This window comes from Anser cygnoides, chromosome 5, assembly GCF_040182565.1.
Source record: "Anser cygnoides isolate HZ-2024a breed goose chromosome 5, Taihu_goose_T2T_genome, whole genome shotgun sequence".
Taxonomy (NCBI): Eukaryota; Metazoa; Chordata; class Aves; order Anseriformes; family Anatidae; genus Anser; species Anser cygnoides.
In genome coordinates, this window is record NC_089877.1 from 46956962 (window position 1) to 46972338 (window position 15377).

Here is a 15377-nt window from a genome sequence, read left to right on the forward strand (position 1 = left end):
CACAGAACTGGTAGCACCACCACCAGATCTACCTTTTCCAAGGGGTTGTGGCCAACTCTGTCTCTGCAACACACTACCTTGCTTCACCTTACTTCCAGTATCCACATAACTGAGGAAATTTAAATGAGTCTTTGGACACTTAAAATGATTTTATTTTTATACCATTGCAAATTACTTTTTTTGTTGTTTTGTTTTATTTTCTCCCACTAGGTAAATATTTCAGGCACGACAGGAAACATTCCCTTGTAGCAACATAAGTCTGATACCAAGCCAGGACTCACTACATGATGGCCACTACTTCACTGAACTCCCAAAACAATTTGAAGAAGATACAAGGAAAGTTTTCTTCCTCTTATTTTCCACCCCCCCAAAGTCACCATATATAATTAGAGTTCCCTGCTGCAAGGTAGAGCAGAGCCTCTCAGAACCTAGCACATACCATGTTTAGAAACTGCAGAGCTGGCCAGCCATGAAGAAACACACTATGAAGGAAGATTAAAAAAAAGTTATAAGTAACTGTTACTAGCTGTACGATGCACATCTATAACAGGTCCTATACATAGTTCCTGCATATGAGAGGTTGGCCCATGCACCCTGAAACTGGAAGAAACTGTGCATTTGTAGACAGACCAACTAAAAAGAGCTGTTATACAGTCAGAGGGCTTCAAGGACCCTTATTATTAAAGATAACAGTAAACTGTACATTAAGAAATTTCAGCTCTTTCAAAGTTCAAAGCAAAGGTTTTGGGGACAGTTCTTATTTCCTATATACGTACACAGGAGCTCCTGCAGACAAACCTTACTATAGCCAGAGACTTGGAGAAATGAACCTATCTTATAAAAAATAAAAATCACAAAGAGTGCTTTTCTTCTAAAAAGAAAAATAAGCGTTTGAAGTATTTTTCTCCTTCTGAGATTTTTTTTAAAGCCTTTGGAGTGATTGGCATCATATTCTAAGTTGCAGCCTGTGAAGATTTTGTCTTTCTTTATTTTACCTTGCCTGAGTTATGAACTACCACTTTTATTACAGAAATCTTGTCAGTCACATAACTCCAGCAGCATTTGCTGTTTTCTAATGGGATATTCTGTACACCACTTTCAGCTGGCTAATATTTTCTCTTAAACAGAGCTGTTTAGCTAAGAAGACTAGAAAGCTACTAGTTCTTAAATGCTCTAAAGATCAGTATAAAAGAAAATCAAAGTCTCAAAACCTATTTAGCAGTAAGGCACATACATGTGCCTAAGAAATAAGTACATATTAAAATTATCTTTGTAGTACCTGTCCCAAATTCTTGTTATTTTTTTACAATGAGAAGGTGATAAAAAAGTTCAGGATGTTTTCTGCATGGTTGGGGGGAGGGAAGGGAGGTTTACATGAGTTCCTTTCACACAAGTGAGTGTTGCTTAAGAATGAAGGCTGATTTTACATTACATTAGCTGCTGTAGGATAACGGAGTCAATTTATTCAAGGTCAGCTGAGGACAAGAAAGTTAATTATAGAATATTAGACAACCTCAAATTCACATGGTATAGTAAGAATTGATAGGGATCAGGAGGAGGACCGTTGATGGAGCATGGTAATATGCTTCATTCTCATGTGAAACAGATTATTTATACTACCGTAAGAACAAAGAGTATTATGATACCAGTATTAATTTCCATTTTTTTTTATTTTTTATTTTTTTTACCTTTTGGACAAATCTGATTCCAAAGTCTCCAACCAGAATCTGCACCACCAGCAAGACAGAAGAGTCACAGCTCTTCTTTTGTTAGACCTCACTCCTTTTCTTGGCTGCTCACTGGCTGTCCTTATGAACTCCAGAAGCATATTCCAGAGAGTGTGAGATGAGAATCCTGCCACTTAATTCTTGGTGATAATATTAATTGAAGTGGCTTTCATCCCTCCCCGATCAAAGTAGAGGGGCATTTCAACTTAGTCCTTTCTACTGCTCAGCAAGGACTATCATAACATTTCGACCAATATGAGCCATAGTTTAATTTTTATAAAGATGAAACCAGACATTTTGAAAGGATATTTAGGGCTTTTAGACAAGTGGCCTCAAATTTTTTTTTCTTCTTTTCCTAGAAAACACAATATGTATCAGGGATTCACATTTATCTCTTTATTTTCAAATCACCCATAATGTAAGACACTGCTTTAAGACATTAAAACACTAGTGAAAGAATACAGAATTCATCTGCATTTATCCACATACAGGGAATTCAATTTGCTCTCTTGGGCAGCACTTCCACTTGTTTTATATCCCTTTAATTAGAACTGTCATTGCTGGGATTCTTTTTTTGATCTGCCAGGTTTTTGTGTAAGGTAAATATTCATGTTTTTAAAGAGGAGAAAATAGAAAGGGAGAGAGAGAGAGGCCCATCACTTACATTTAATCACACTAAACAAGCTCTTTAGACAATTTGTTCTGAAATTCCTCTAATTAGAGCTTGCCCTCCAGGTAATGCTCTGATCTGATTTACCAGTGAGTATAAATTAGGGACATTATGTAATTAGCCCTAAGACCACAAATGGAAGGAACAGCTGGGTGGCTCAGAGGGGAAGCAAATAAACAGCTCCCATAAGATTTCTTAATAAAAAATAATAATAAAAGTCCCTTCTTCTAGGTATAGTCTTTAGTGACTGCTTTTGTAGCCTACTGTAAGAAAAGATTCTGTATTTGAACTTGTTTTGAAAGACAGCACTTGGCACTGTGCATTACCCTGGCACCTCTTCACATGTTGACATTCTGAAGGGTAGCAATGGATTCATGTCACATAGGAGCCATCTTATTTAGGCGATATTGATACTTTAAGTAACTGGCAAGAATATCTTCACTGATTAGCAATGATGATATACGTTTCCCATGAGTAATACATAAAGCTGCTTCCTGACTTGTCCGAAGTTTCTGCCTTCATTTTGGTTCCTGCTACATCTAACCTGAAGTATTGTCATCCCACCTCAGACAAAGCTTTAAAAAACAACCACATTACTTTTAATGTATAACAAAATATAGTGCCTTGAAGTACTGGCTTGAAAATATTTTAATGTCTTAACAGTTTCCTGACAGTAACAATAGCAACTCACACAAGCTCCACTCATGCATTGTCTTTTGTGTGTGTGTGTGTGTGTATAAAGTGACATTATCTCTAATTTTCTTCTGAAATAATCAAAGTTCAAAAGTACTTGACTATCTCCAAATAGATCACTTTAATAGAGGTATGTATGTATCTTTCAGCTTGCAAGTACTGGGTGCTTCACTGTTACGTATGTAGTATATTTTAGTCTTAATATATGTTTCACAGTTTCCAGAACTGGTAGCTAGGGGGTAACAGTTCCCCATTTCTTTTATTATCAAATAAAAAAGGATTTTGAATCAAAAGGAGAGTAAACTGTGATCTGAAAAAGGTAAGGGTGACCACTTTGGTAAACTGGCTGATACAACCTCAGCATATGTTTTTCAGGTCTTGCTTCTTACTGCTTGTCATTTGATCTTCAATAACAATCACAAAGAACTGCACCCGTGTACTACTCAGCTGTGAATGGCTCTAGCTCTGTCCTGACACACCAAATCATCCCCAAATTGAGTAGCTTTCCCAGACAATGATCTTCAAAGGTTATTATCCCTGTGGGTGGAAGATCAGTGATTATGTCAAAGTATGGCTTTCTTACTTCTCTTCTGCACATAGTGATGATCAGAAGCTAAGGTCACAAAGAGGGGGAAACCTGAAACTGAAGTTTGCATATATAAATACACACGTGTGTGAGAGAGAGTATGGGTATGTATATTATACTTAGAAAGCTATAGATACATAAATAGATTATACTATAATATACTTAAAAAACAATCCATAAATCATGCGACTAAAGAGCTCATGCACTGTCTTTCTCAGCTTTTTATACAACCATAACTATCTCCAGTGCCTCTCTGATCCCCAGACACATCAGCATACTATGTAAGGCACCGAAAAACTTATAGCCCCTAAATTGTCCATCTAGACAAGTGGTAAAGTAATACTTACACAGCATCTCACCCATCACAACTTAAAATTAGGCGTGAGGATTTACCCACTTGCTAAGTAAATACAATGATACAACAAATGCAATGAGCTCTGGGAAGAGAGGCATTTGGTGAACTAAGTGATGTGACAGACAAGGTCCTCTGCTTTTATCTGTCTCTAAGTATTCCTGACTACTGAATTAGATCACAGGCACCTGAAAGGCATAACTATTTCTCTTCTTGCTGCTATTTATTTCTCTCCCTAAGAAAAAAGACAAGACATGTATGAAGGAAATGGGGAGTGCTCCTCTCTCATACCTTATACAGCGCAGCTTACTCAGGTCACAAAACGTTGTAATTTGCCATTACTATTAAACAGTCTCCAGTAATTGCTTTTGCTACCCATAAGCTGCTTTAGTTTATGCATGACTTGTCCTCAAACTTCCAGTCCCCAGAAAAATTTTCTCTCATAGCAGTGCCATATAGGACAGAAAACTTCTAAATTTTACCATATTATTTCTCTAGGTATATTAGTGAGCTGCTTTTTTTAGCTTTTTTTTTTTTTTTTAAACTTACACTATCAGCATTTATGCCAAATATTTTGTAATAACATTGGCTCTCATAAGAACCTACTAAGAAAGTCACAAATTTCAGTGGTACATCTTATCACACACCATCATAACACTGACACCACATATCATGCTCTAAACGTTTGATTCTGCAGCAAATGTCAACAATAGCACACTGGCTATATATGTTTATTGCACTAAGAATTTAGATCCAATAACTGAATAAAGTTGTACTGTGTTTTTATATATATAAATATGCATCCATATTTACATACATATCTCCCTAAAGCTCTTCACTGACTCCTCAAACTACTCTAGGATTTGAATGAGATTTTGACTTCTTGTCCAGTTAGAAGAAAAATCACATGGCTGCTTTTTTATTATTATTATTATTTACAATACTTCATGTTACTGTATTTACTTTCTACTGAAGTCATTAAAACTAATCAGAAAGTAAGGTAGGTACATGTCTTCTGTAAATACTCTTTTGCTAGAATAGAGATTGAAATGCTACCTATCCTACTCAGTTGAAATTTCAAGCTTTATCAAAATAGGTCTTAGCCAGTAACTCCCTAATACAAGTCATCAAATAGGTACCTTACCTTTCTGTCATTTCAATCTTGGTTTTGTGTTTTTTTGTTTTTCCCTGTACCACTGCTTATATATTTTAAAAGCATAATCCTTTCAAATTTAAAATACTTTATAAACATACATGAATAAATTACTTGTATTCAAAGAATACTTTGAAGTGCAAAGATTCTTTCTCATTACTGGAGAATAAGTATAAAACAGCATCACACTGATCTGGAAAAAAAAAAAAAATCTATATTGAGGACCACAAAGGCAAATGAGGGCTGGTTTCTCCACAGAAACCATGCATTTTTGAGCAATCCTTCTGTGCTTCATATGTCATCTAGATTGCCTAGTACTATATTATAAGGTGACAAACTGCCATGTTATTCCTTTGTTGCACTTTTAAAATTATTTCTCGTACATTGTCAGGCTCTTACTTATTAGACTGTTAAAACAAACTACCTGCTGAAAGACATTATTTTTTTAATGTAATGATGATTGCTCAATGAAATAAAAATGATTGCTTAATGGTATCACAGAATCACAGAACTGTAGGGGTTGCAAGGGACCTCAGGAGGTCATCGGGTCTAACCGCCCTGCCAAAGCAAGTTCCCTAGAGCAGGTTGCCCAGGTAGGTATCCAGACGGGTCTTGAATATCTCCAGAGAAGGAGACTCCACAAGCTGGGCAGCCTGTTTCAGTGCTCCATCACCCTCACTGTGAAGAGGTTCTTACACATATTGGTGTGGAACTGCCTGTGCTCCATATTTAGTTATACAGTGTGTATATAGATAAAATCTTGAAGTTTCAAAAGAGTAGAAGTGACTTTTGCCTTTAATGTGACTAATTTCCTCAAACTGTGGCTAAGATTCATGTTCTGACTAAATGCATAGGTTTCATAATAGAAGAAAATCAGTGAAAATTAAGACACTTCTACATTATTCCAAAGACCTGTCACAAATTTCAGGTCAGCCTGAGTCAAGGTATCACTTTGTGTTAGATCCAAAACAAATATTAAATTCTTTCCAATGCTGGGAATTCTCAATGGAAGCCATTGAGATGTTCATCACATAGCACCTACATAACCCCTCTCAAATGTGTTCTTCTCCCAGTCTCTGCTCATGTCTGGGATTGCCCTGACCCAGGTGCTGCACCTCACACTTAAACTTGATGAACCTCATTAGGTTCGTGTGGGCCCAATTCTCAAGCTTTTCCATCTCCCTTTGGATGGCATTCCTTTCTTCTGTTGTATCAGCTGCACCATTCAGCTTGATGTCATCTGCAAAGTTGCTGAGGGTACTCTCAATCCCACTGTCTATGTCACTGATAAAGATATTAAACAATACTGATCCCATGACAGACCCCTGAGAGATACCCCTCATCACAGGCCTCCACCTGGACATAGAGCCATCAACCACCACTCTCTGTGTGTGACCTTCAACCCCATTCCTTATCCACTGAATGGTCCACCTATCAAATCCATCTCTCTCCGTTTTGGAGACCAGGATGTCACATGGAACTGTGTCTAATGCCTTACAAAATTCTAGGTAGATGACAACGGTCAGTCTTCCCCTGTCCTTGTCAGCTGATGCAGTTACTCCATCATAGAAGGCCACTAGATTGGTCAGCCACAATTTGCCCTCAATGAAGCCATGCTGGCTTTCTTAGATCACCTCCTTGTCTGGCACGTGCTTTGACATTGCCTTCAGGAGGATCTTTTCCATGATCTCACCAGGCAGAGGGGTGACGTTCAGTGGTCTATAGTACCCCAGGTCCTCCTTTCTACCCTTTTTAAAAATGGGATTGATGTTTCCCTTTTTCCAGTCACCAGGGACTGCCAGGACTTTTTAAATATGACGGAGAGAGGCTTGGCAACTACTTCAGCCAAGTCCTTCAGGACCCTGGGATGCAAGTTATCAGGCCCCATAGACTTGTACTTGTTCAGTTTCATCAGGTGGTCTCATATCTGCTTTTTACTTACAGTGGGGAGGAACTTTTCTGCCTCAGCCTCCATCTACAGCTTCAGGGAAATGGAAGACTTGGGAAGCCTAACTGACAGGGAAGACTGAGGCAAAGAATACTAATAATCACAAAACAAAAAACAAACAAAAAAAAACTATAGATGAAAAATTTCTGTTTATGTGAAGGTTAATGTCTCTCCAACAAGTTGGATAGAGCTTTTCTCAAGGTGTGTTTTTCAGAAAATATATTAAAGGACTATCAAGATAATCTTTTTTTCCCTCTGTAGAAACTTTCATTTCTACTCCTGCTCCTACAAGATATTTATGAGTGCATATCTCAAACTTCTGCAGGCACATGTTTGACTTTTCTTATCCTAAACCAGCCAGAGTGAACATTATGACTGGTAAAGTCATAATTAAGTGGGGAGGAGGACTGATTATTGAAAAAATATATGTATTTTGGAACAGCTCATAAGTGACCAGTTATGGAGGTCTGTGGGCCCACAGTAACTTTCCTTGTGCCTTCCACTCTCTCCATGTAGATACACACAAAAGGAATTGAAATCTAGTACCCGCTATTGCCATATGTTCTGTTCATTTAATAAAACTCTCAGTCTGTATAAAGAAATATTTAATATATCAAATATAATACGAACCCTATTAATTAAACAGTGTGAACTTCTAATACAAATAGAATACATAGCAGCTTGTTAACATGCTGAATATAAAGCTGAGAACCCTTTTTCACTGATGTAGTCAGATCCCTAAATATTTTTTATTCTATATAGAAAAATAAAACCCTTTATAGTGGGTGTTAATGTTGCTTTTCAAATAAAGAACTGTGTACGTACTATCATTTGACTAATGTGATGGATAAAATCCAAAAATATGTTCTCATTGTGTTACCGATCCAAATATTTACAATTATAAACAACAAAAATACATATTTTCACCAAGTCCCCTGACAATGCTGCCTCAGTGGATGAATCTTCCCACAGTCACTCCCAATAACATATATCAAAAGCAACATAAAATGGAGGGAAATGGCAGTAACACAGAACTATGGTTGACTTATCCCTCATTTTCTGTGTGCAATACTTACAGAGAGTTCAATTATAAAGAAATATTACAAATAGAAACTTGATGTCCATTCCTGGAAATACATCCTTGAATTTGACTCTCTCTATGAACTTTTTTCCATAAATACCCTGAACACAAAATGCGTTGCATAAACTAGAGGATTTACTTTACTGCTAAGAAGGCTGTGTTACTCTCCAGTTAACCACTAAAGATGATGACAGAAAAACCATATAAGGTCATTGGTTTTGTAATGTAAATATCAAAGTGTTAATAGAAAAAACCTCCATTCATAAACAAAACTAGTGTTCAGCTGAATATCAGAGAAATCTTTAGAAGATAGAAACAAATAAGCAAGAAACACTGCAGGAATCAAATATCTTGCTCTTAAGAATTTTAGAATAGCACGGTAGTCCCATTTTTATTTATTTATTTATTTTTTTATCTGAGATCTAATAAAACAACTTGAAGGTGAAAAAAAAAAAGAAAAAAAGCAGCAATTACGAATAACCTCATAACACATATGCTTTGCAGTGAGTCTTCAAAGCCAGTGAAAGACTGTTTGGGAAATAGGTATCTTCCACATTTATTTGATATCTTAGAATGACCATAACACCTATCTTGTTCTGACAGAAAAAAAAAAAAAAAAAAAAAAAAGAGGTGACGTTTACTTAAGACTGCAATTCATTATGTACCATCCAATACCTCTCTTCATTGACCTTTGTCATTGTCTTTCCCAGATAGTCATCTATTGGCATGTAACAGTCTAAAAAGTCCTCATATTTAATCTAACCAAGCTTCCTTTTGGTTCACAAAGAACATGATACCAACACTCTAATAAAAGTTAAACTTTATCATATTTTCATCTTTGAATTTTACCTCTATGTTAACAGAGCTGCACATAGATAAAATAGGAATTCACTGCCTGTTAAGGACTGGCACATGTCCATTGTCGTTGCACAGCATCTATGGTGAAATGAGTCTCAGTCCATCCCAGAAGCGCAGCAGGGATCAGTCAATTCTTTTTGCTTTAAAGTGGGTAACTCAGTTAAGCACACAGTTTGGCTAAACTTGGCTTTACTGTATATGATGTCAGAACATAAATTTAGAAAGTTCTTATGCTATAAATGCATTATATCTATACCTAAGAAGATATGAATAATGGTACTTATTAGCTTCTTAATAATAAAGATAATTTTAAAATCACAGAAAAGAGCCTCACATTAGAAAAATATTCAGAAATATATTAAAAAATAATGAATGTATCAGGGGTTGAGATAGAAATAAAATAAGGCATAGTAGTTTTGCTTGTCATTTAAACTTAACTTGACCAAGGCAAAATTCTTTAAAACACTAAGAGTAAAATGCCTCTCTTCTGACATCTCTACATCTGAAATCATTTAAAGAGAAAATTAAAAATCTGTATTGGATTCTATTATGTAAGGGAAACAAAATATAGGTAATTAACATTTCCAATTCATATAAAGAAGCAAAATTCTCCATAACGTGTGTTCTGGTATTATGTTGGTTGTTTCCAAGAATGACACCAAAAAAGAATGAATGGTCAATAAAAATAGCAAACAAAAGAGTAGATATACGCAACTCCCTTTTAATGCCATTTAATGTACTTCTTCAAATCTTTCAATTCACCTCCCATTTCTAAGAAAGACACATTACTGCACCAGGAATGAGAGTGTTATTTAAATTGGACAGAATCCCTTTCCGGAATCCCTTTCCTATTGCCAATAAGCTCATGCCATGACTCATGTATTTTTGTCTATAAAGACAAAAGTCTTTAAAAAAAAAGAAGTGCTGGTGCAGGGCCCCCCAGAGCAATCCTGTAGTTCTGCCTGAATAATCAAACAGACAACAGATAACCTTGTGTGCTCACTGTGAAGGTTTAAACTCCACAGGCTTTATAAGACTTGTCTCCAGAGATGTTTTGAAAATAACTTTTTTTCTGCTGATAACCTAAATTTTGATATTTATTTTTTTTGTCACCAGCTTGCTGATGTTACCCATGATATCAGTTTATTTGGATAGATTTCATCTCACTAAGAGATTGAAAAAATACTTTATTTACACACACAATTAAGAGACCCATGCTTAGCCATTAATTTTCTTTTTACCTGTCAATGAGAGAACTTCAGGAATGCTTCTGAGCAGAAAATAGTGGCAGGCTTTCATTTAAAGTTTATTGATTTGTGAAAGCTTGTATAAGCTTGTACCCTACAGAGGTGTGAAAAGTCTTTAACTGATGTAATGGCTATAGATTGACATTTTCTTTAGATTTGTGCATGTGAAAGAAGCAGTGCTGACTACAGAAACGTTCTGAACAGATGTTTGTAACTCAAGTGACATTGGTATTACTACAGTTTAAAATACAGTACGTCTTTGAACATTTTCAAGTATATTATTCAGGAGCCAGAATTTATAGACAATATTTATGTCAAACTTACAATGAGGGCATTTATAGTACTGCATGTTTCAGTATAGCTCAGTGAGTTCATAGTTCAGTAAGGCACGGATAAACCTGCTTTTCTGAACTGAATGAATTCTCTGTTTGCCTTTTAATAATTTCTTCCTAGTTAAATAAGCAGAACAAACTGTGAATGAATAATAAAAAGATAGGACTGTCTTTAGTAAAGGAGCTGCAACTTGCCCTAAACCAAAAACAATATTTAGAATCAATTTTCTATTTTTCTTCATGTTGTGAACATTCATACAGACCTACAAAAAAAAACATTTAGTTCTTCAAGGGGTATTCAGAAAAACTTTGGAAGTAGCTGCAACAGTCATTACCAATTCCACTGTCTAAACAAGAATTGCAGTCTATATGTTCCTGAGGCAGAGGTTCTTTACTAAAAATCTACTGTAGAACAATAGAGGAAATGTGATCTAATGGATGTATTTTGGACACCCAGGTTCGGAGTCATGCTCCTTTACAGCCTCTCTCTGTGACACCGCAATGTGACTCCATCCCAGTTTGAGGAAGATACTGTACAAGGTTAGTGGGAATATTCCCAACTTTCAATTTCCAAACTACTTCAGTTTACAAACCCATTGGTATCTACAAATAACAGATCACATGTTTAGGTACCTACCAAAATAAGGATGGTATTTTGAAGCATTCAAGTGGAATTAACAATTGCCATCATATCAATCAGGGGAGAAAGCAGTGAGAAACGCTAAGGAGATGAGACAAGCTAAGGAGGTGAGACAATTTGAAATCTTATATTTTTCCCAGATCTGGGTTCTCATTAACTGACACAAGTTGCACACCTATAGAATACTTGGATTCACAGCCTGGATTTAGCCAAACCTGTCAGGAGATGCCCGCATAAGGATACGTGTCAGACTTCATGCTGGAGTTCCCCATAGCCTGTTCTTGTGAACCCTACTAAAGAACATACCAAAGAGAACCAACAGACCAGTAGTGATGATCTTTAATATTTTAAACAGATATGCATGCTTTCTTGCTTTTCAATTTTTTCAGCATATTTTTACATGGGCTCGGTGCAAACGATGCATATGACACCTGTTTTCAGAAATGACCATGGAGGGAATAAAAAACAAATGTTATTTCAAATACATATGTTTGATGTGAAATAGAAATAGGTTTAAATATGTAAGTCAAAAATCTGAAGCCGTTAAAGACTTGGAATTATAGTCAATTTCTAATTTGATTTTAAGAGCATTAGGTTAACATCTCCCACTTTAAGATGGGTTAAGCCCTATAGATAGATTGTCAAGAAACATGTTTATCATCTTTAAAAGTAAAGAGACAGATAAAGTTACTTCCATTGTTCCTTTGAGGCTTTATACAGTCTATAACACTTTTTCATAAATACATTGAGCTGTCACTATTCCAAAATGATTGTGACCCCCCTTGTGAACGTCCATGCAACCACAACTACAGACAGTATAGTCAAGGATGTATCAGCACACATTTCCAAGAGAGAAGTGGAACCTTGAAGACAAGAAAGTGAATTACAGCTTTCTTAAGAGTTTTTGAAACTATGTTTATAACATTTCCCAAGTCTTCAGTGCCTTGAAGCCCAATTCAAGGTCCTTTGAACTCAACGTAGGAAGTGAAACTGATTTTTACAAGGCTTTGGATCAGACTTTAGGCTACATCTCTTCTTAGTTGTTCTTTTTTAACAGATACCTATTCATAGCTTCATAAAAGGTACTGATTTGACCTCATGGCTTAGCAGAAGCTAAAAGCTGGATAAAAAAATAAACATCATCATTCTCCTATGCATGCAATGAAGTATCTAAATATATAATAGGTAAAACGTAAACTTATCTGTAGTGCATCGGTCCAACAACTGCTTCTTCTGCTTCCCCCAAATCAGTTTGCCTATCCCTAATTCATATATTCAGAAAAATTCAAATGCACACTACGGGAAGGAAAGTGGTTCCTCTAATAAATATTTCCTATAAATCAATGAGATAAGCACACCTCAAATGAAACCAAAACCCAATCCAAAGCATTTGTGCCCCACTGTTTGAGATAAAGCCTTGAGAAAAATATTTGATTTTTTTTTTTTTGTATTTCAAGCAGATCGGTTATCATTAATGTGTTTCAAGACATACAAAGATAGAATGTATAACTATGAAATATCTCCATAATTAGAATACTCACAAAGTGAAATATTCAAAAATGTTGAAAGAGTAATTCATATTCCTTCAATATAGTGCAATATTGTACAACTGCTATTAAATTGAAATCTAGCTATTTCCGCCGTGACATTCTATTACAGATTCACCTGTAACCCTAGATGTGTATAATTTGGGATTATTGAGATCTTATACTGTATAGCATTTGCTACTTTTACCTGAATTTGTTCTTCCCAGGTAACCATATAGCAGATAAACAATTCATTGCTCCTTCCAGTAAATAACTAGATGTTCTCACATTTTTTGTATTGCTTGGACCATATTAAGATCTTCAAGAATAATCTTATAAGTTTGTAGCATAGCAGCCTACAAAGGCTCAAATCAGAAAAGAAACAAAAACAAAAAAATGAGTGATAACGTTAGGGTAGAAGGCTGATGAACAGATTTACCAGACATATTAGACCTTGGTCCAAGTTCAGATCTAATGTGTAAATGCATTTAAAGGAGGATAAAGTAACGTGAATTATGTAATCTCTCACTCTCTCAGCTCATAAATTATTACCCCATCAAAACTTTAGAACTGGTAAGGAAATGTTATCTACATCCTCCCCTTTTGGATCCTTGCTTATCACGTTTATTTTAAAACACAGTAAATGTAGTGAGATAAGATGACATGGAAGCAAGTTTACACATAATTCTACTCTAACCCTACCCTTTCTTTTGAAACTCAGCTTCTTTTCTTTCTTTGAAATCACTGCACACTGTAAAACTTGTGTTAACAACTGTAAAGGTTACATAATTCTCATGGTTCCCAGTCAGTTTCCAGCAACGACATACACTATGATTTCAGAGTTAAGAATTTTTTTCACTGTCCAGGAAAAATGATAAGTATTGTAAAGAAAGCAAATATTTTAACACTATGAGTTACCTCTAAGTAAAAGCTAAGTCAATAATTCTGTTTTTCCTCCCGTAAACTCTTTCACTTTATTACTCTAAAAAATATAAATACCAACTTTCAATGAAACATTCATAGCTCTGCACTTTATTTTGTGCACACAAATAAATCCTCTTATCATTTTCTTTCAAGGGTGATTTATCAGACTATGTCTATACTACAAGAACTTTGCCAGTATAGACAAGTAGAACTTTATCCCATGCCAGCAAAAACTTATTTGGGAGCTGCATAATATGACCCACCCTAAGTTTTCCCCACTCCTCTGTGAAACTACCTGTATTGACAAAACAACTTTTAATCTGCATAGCTAAGTTAATTAGTGATTACAATTGTTCATAACCCCTAGCAAAATATACTTGCTGAAGTCTGTATTATGGGCGCGTTTCAGCTCTTACAGCATAGCTATAACATTTATTTTGCGTTCCTCTTCAAAACTAGAAAAGAAAGGCAGTCTCACTCCCCCCACCCCAAAACAAACAAACAAACAAACAAACAAAAAAAAAAAAACAGCAAAATCTTGCCAACAATCAGTCTGGAGTTTTTGCAACTAGCATCAGGTTAATGGGTGACTGATCCTTAGCTCCTGTTCAAATAGTTGTGTGTAGTATGTATCAAAAGTTAGTTACATGAGTATCAACATAAAAATATCAGTTCCTTGCATCTTACAAAGCTCTAACTTTAGAAAGCATTATCTTACCCATGAAAGCCTCATGAAGGCAGGGAAGAATTAATAAACCTTCACCTGAGTGACCTGTGCTGATACTCTTCTGGTTAGCAAGGTAGAACTCCAGCTCAGAGCTAACAGCTTATCTAAGTTTTGTAGACTCTGTAGCCTTGAGACCTGAGAATTTCTCATCACCTGGCTCTCCCTCTAGGTCTGTAAAACATGCAAGTGCAGGCAAAATATTAGATAATGAAGTCCTTCCCTCATAAGTAAAGCTGAAATAGCAACCATCCATAACCAACATATCACACAAAATGGATTCCAGTCCTAACCCCAATGTTTCTATTGGTTATGCTTTGATCAATACCAACGTTCACGTGACTTTTTTCAAGTGTTACAAGTATAGTTGGAATAGTTGCAATAACTGGTTTTCCTCTGGGGGCAGTTCTAGAAAAAATAAAAGTGGAAAAACAAGATCTGTGGTAAAAGTGATTCAATTTTTGTTCAGTGGTAAAACAAAAACATTTTATTTCAGTTTGGTTTATCATTTATAGCCAGTTTAAAAGATAATGCTATCAGGACTGATTTCTTTTTAAGTCTAGAAAGCAAAATATTTAATGTGAAAGTATTAAAATTAGATCTTTTAAATTTCTCAGATTATTCTGAATAAACAATATGTTGAAACTAACAAATCCACAATGTGTTTGAGTCTGAGTCACTAACTGCATTTTCCACCCAAAAAAATAAATCAGTGCTTTGGCCAAGATGTTTCACTTCAGTCTATTTACCAATTTTATCTTCCTGAACTCAAATAAGCTCAGCTATCAGATCGTACATCTCTAAAAAATATCTTTTCCATGATATAAACATCCTATACAGGTTCAGATTTTTTTTTTTTTCCTGAGCAATATTATAATTGGTATTTTAACTTTAAGGCATAGTTGCCATTAGAAGC